This window comes from Myotis lucifugus, unplaced genomic scaffold (genome assembly GCF_000147115.1).
Source record: "Myotis lucifugus unplaced genomic scaffold, Myoluc2.0 scaffold_4, whole genome shotgun sequence".
Taxonomy (NCBI): Eukaryota; Metazoa; Chordata; class Mammalia; order Chiroptera; family Vespertilionidae; genus Myotis; species Myotis lucifugus.
Genome location: NW_005871052.1, coordinates 1,543,897 through 1,548,515, shown reverse-complemented (window position 1 = coordinate 1,548,515; position 4,619 = coordinate 1,543,897). Strand labels below are relative to the sequence as shown.

The 4,619-nt window shown below is 44.2% G+C and overlaps 1 protein-coding gene across 1 annotated transcript in view; it reads left to right on the top strand.

Annotated features, from left to right (window-relative positions):
* The first annotated feature begins 2,711 nt into the window (after positions 1-2,711).
* Positions 2,712-4,619, top strand: part of ZNF711 (zinc finger protein 711) — a 39,885-nt gene continuing 37,977 nt past the window's right edge. The window contains exon 1 of the mRNA XM_014465002.2: positions 2,712-2,877. The gene's annotated coding sequence lies outside the window, so the exon portion shown is untranslated. The remainder of the gene's footprint in view (positions 2,878-4,619) is intronic.

Below are 4,619 nucleotides of genomic sequence, written 5' to 3'. Positions count from 1 at the left end.
AATTAAAGTTGTACTATCTGGTGTCAGTGTGCTTGTAAATATAAATACAAACGTAAGTGTTGATAATGTATGGTAGTGTTCAGTTATAGGGTGGTCTGATCACCCAGAATGTGCTTATGTCAATTTATTTTAGATTATTTCCTTGGGAGATGGTCAGGTTACTATTAAAGTAAGAAGGCTAAGAGTTTTCATAGAAAAGCTTGAGGTTAAAGGGAATATATATCATAACAAATTTTGACTCCAGAAACATATGACGAGAGCAATATGTGGTTTCTAAATGTACATAACAAAATACTATTAGTTAGCCAAGATTACCCAAGTGAGTAGAGGGAAATGAAGTGAGCAAACTACAAAACAAAGCAAGATACAAATTACAAAGAGTTTATAGCATCTAATTAATATTATTGGCCTTGGGGTTAATATTAAACTACAAAAACGCTGAAGGGGATTTAAAAAAACTATTTTAAATAATAGCACAAACAATCATCCTTAATGTAGCATTCAATGCACTCCTTTGAATCAATATCTACCAAATATCTACCAAATATCTAAACAACATATGTTGGATTATCTTCCACATTGTTGCCCAGCTGGGATTCCCATAAGCCTCCTTCTGTCCTTGCCTGGGTATCAACCTAGACTTCTAATGGGAATTGACAGCAATGTTTAAGCAGAGGAGTGAGATAATCAATTTTGTTTGTTTTGTTATGTAAGTGATTTCTGTGGTAGTGTAGACTTTACACTAGAAAAGATACCAACTGGAGTAAAGGGAGACTTGAAGCAGATAAATGAATTGGGAAGTTTTTGCACAGTCCCATTTGTTGAGGGCCTCAGCTGAAGTGAAATTGTAGTGGGGGGGCTTGATTTGATTTTATGATTTGGTGATTTCTGATTTCAGGATCTGATGAACAAGTGGACACAGAGGAACTAATTAGGAAGGTGTTGCAACAATCCAAGTAAGAAGGGATGTGAACCTGAACAAGGTAATGACATTAGGAATGGGGGGTGGGGGCGGAAAAGGATGACTTTCATAGATATTAAGGAAGTAGAATTCTAAAGACATTTTGATGGACCAAATGTTTGGAGAAAGAGGGAGGAGCAAAGATGATCTTCAGGTTTTAAAAACTACCTACTACAAGTGTACCATTCACAAAGGTTATTAATGTAAAAACTCCCCATATTTCTTAGCTTTCTTCCGTCAATGTCCTATTGGAATTGTCACTGGTAGGAAAACTTTCAAGTAGGACTTGCCAGAGTATCCAACATAGAAACACGTCATGTATAGGAATACACTCATAAAAATACCTTTCTTCAATTAGGAGGAAAAGTAAAAGTATAAATATTTAACACTTATAGGAGTTGGCAAAGTACAGACCACAGGCCAAATCTGGATAGCTGTCTGTTTTTCTTAAACTCTTGTTTATACTTTATTTTATCTTTGCCTTTTTTAATGGCCTGCAACTAAGAATGGTTTTTACATTTTTATAGTTGAAAAATCTTCCAAGAAGAATTTTTCATGACATGCTAAAATGACATAAAATTTAAATGTCAGTGTCCCTAAATAAAGTTCTACTGGAACACAGCCATATTCATTTGTGTACATAATGTTTACAGCTGCTTTTGTGCTATGATTGTGGATGTGAATCGTTGTGACATAGACACTATGGCCCTCAAAGCCTAAAATATTTACTACCTGACCTCGCATAGAGAAAGCTTGAGGATACCTGGTCTACTATGAGCCAGGTACTGGGCTAGGGCTTTCACATCATGCATGTCTCTATCTTTTTCAAAACTTTTAGTGACGTATTAGGTTCAGAGAACTGGAGAAATTGCCTAGCTAACTGAGAACAATAACATGTTTTATTTGTAAAATACTCACATTATTTAGGCAAAGATAGTGTGTTATCTTTTTTATTTTTAAAGGGTCCTAGCTTCTCCCTGCTTAAACACCGCTATTTATTTCAAATGCTCATAGTACTAAAGCTAAATTTTTAGAATACAGTATAAGGCTCTGCAAATCCAAACTTTTACTCAGATCTCATCACTTTTTTCCTCACCAGTCACTACTGAATTTCTCGCTGTTCTCCCATTTTGTGCAGCTACAAGTTCAAAGTGAGAGATTTAGGAGCTATTTTAGTATTCCCTTCATTTAGGTCCCTTGTCCACCTTTCTCTCGTATGCCTTTCTTCACTCTATCTTCAACCCATTGTCTACCATTGCGGAATAGAAAAGGAAGGGAGGGAGGAATGAAAACCGCAAAACACACATCGGTTACTGGGGAGAGGCATACCTCATCACTCTGGTCAGCCTAATTGGCCAAATCCTCCTCGAGGGTGGGGGCGATTTTTGTTTTTTTTTTTAAACGTAGTCCAACAGCTATTGGAGGCTCAGTGAGCAGCCAGCCATTCAGTCACCGATCCACAGTCCCCCCACCCCCTTACCCTTTTCATTCCCTTGGGAAACCTGGAAACCAGAAAATCTTCCCAAGGAAACTCCTCGGGGGCTCGCCCAGATCAAAGCTTGCGGACTCGGACTCGCCCGGCGCTGCAGCCCCCACAGCCGATTGGCGGGGTCTCTAAGCCCAAACCCAGCGAGAGCTTCCCGGGCTCCCGCGCCTGCGCAGGCGCCCCCTCCGGCCCCTCGCCCTGCAGCAGCGGCAGCGTGACGTAATGCAACCTCAGCAGCCGGCAGCGCCATAAAGGAGGGCAAGGCCGCGCGCCTCCCAGACGCAGAGTAGCTTGTGATTGGCTCCTGCTGCAGAACCTCGGAAACCCGAATGTGAGGACCTTCCTGATCCACAGCTGCCGCCCCCCCCTCCCTTCCCCCCAGAAATCCGGAGCGCGGTCAGAATTTTACTGGCGGCGGCGGCATCTGCAGGTAAGGAGACTCCTGAGGAGAAGATAGAGGGATTGGGGGCCCCTGCGCTCAGTGTCGCTCCTGTGAGGGGAGGAGAGCTTGCATGGCTTGTACTGTAGGGCGAAGGGAACAATGGAAGTGGCGTCTAGTCCCTAAATTGCCCTCCCCCTCGGGCGCCCAGTTCTTCTCCTCAGCCTCGGCGGTGGCTGGAGGAATTGAGGGAAGCGTCTCCTCCTCAGCGGACCTTTTCTTTCCGGAGGGCCAGAGCCCCTGGGGGCAAGAGCCCTCCTGAAGGCTGTGGGTGGTTTTGGGTGACGGGAAAATGGCGGAAAACAAAACGGTGAAGTGAAGAATGCGACGTCCCCCCCGGCATTTTATCCTGCCACCGCCCCCCCTTCCCCCAATATTCCTTTCACTCGCGCCCCCACCCACATCTCCCCCGCCCCCCGCCCGCCGCGAATGGTAACCTTGGAATTCGCGAGGGATGGCGGCGTTTGCAAGGAGGTGGGACCGAATCGGGCATTTTGGGGCTATAGGGAGCCGTCAGAGCCGGGAAGAGGGGGAGGGGGTGTGCTGCAAGTGTAGCCTCTGCTAACACACCACCATTTTGGTTCTCAGCCTTCTCCCGTGTAGCGGGGCCGAGGGAGCGGGAGGAGGGTGAGGGGGTGGGTTGCACGGCGTGGGGAGCGTAGCGGCGGCGGAGACCACTGCACCGACTGAAAGGAGGGTGGAGGGGAAAGGGGAAAGGGAATTCTGGTCTCTTCGCTCTCCGCCTTTCCGTGGCGAAGGTGCTCTGGTTCGGTTAAGGATCCAGTCCGATGGGTAATGTATGAGGGCACGTGTGTGCGTTCTGCTCGAAACGATTGAAACTTGGCATGGTCTCGGGAAAGGCAGACTTATGCGGGAAGACGATTGTGTCCAAAGCTGCAATACTGCTACTTGCCAGGGCTCCTTTGTCTCACATCCCTGCAAATACTACTTTCACATTCTCTTGTTTTGCCGTCTTAGGATTTCTCTCCCATCCCTTACCGAATTTACATCACGGAGAAGCTAGGTCCTGAATGAGCTACGTTTAGAGGAGATTGCTGAGAGTAACATTGGTGTGTGTATATGATTTCTGCTCCCCCTACGTTGCTGGAAAGATGTTTACTTAAAGCGTACTTGGTGGTTACCTCCATTCAGTAAAGATGGGAGTGAGATAGATTCTTGGGAAGACTCAGAAGCCTAGGGATCTATTGGCTGTTCTCCTACCTTATTTATTATTGATCTTATTGAAACTTCCTATATGGGAATAAATGTGCTCGAATTTATTTGGTATTCATACAGCATGGCACTTCCCATAATAGTTGCATTAGGTGTTCAGATTTTTACATTTCACTGAGCGCTAGTGCATCTTTTTCTCTATGGATCTGGCGAGGATAAAGCTTGCCCTTGGTTGGTTCTCTTTCGCTTTCCAAAATATGGAGTTGCTAGTGATTTTTAAAATGTGCTTTAGAGAAGATTTTGTTTTAATCAGGTGGTCGAATTATAAGTGTAATGATGTTGCTTATATCATAGTGGATGGATAGTCGTTTCTGTTGGAATCCCTATGGTTGCTTTTTATATTAATAGATGGGTTGCTTTTTATATTAATAGATTTGAGCATATCAGCCCAAATTGAAAGTGTAAAGAAAAATTCTTAGTTGTGTAAGGAGTTTTGGGTTTAAAATGTTTTAAATATCTAATTCTAATGTATTTTTACATAGGTAAAGAAAACTTTTTCC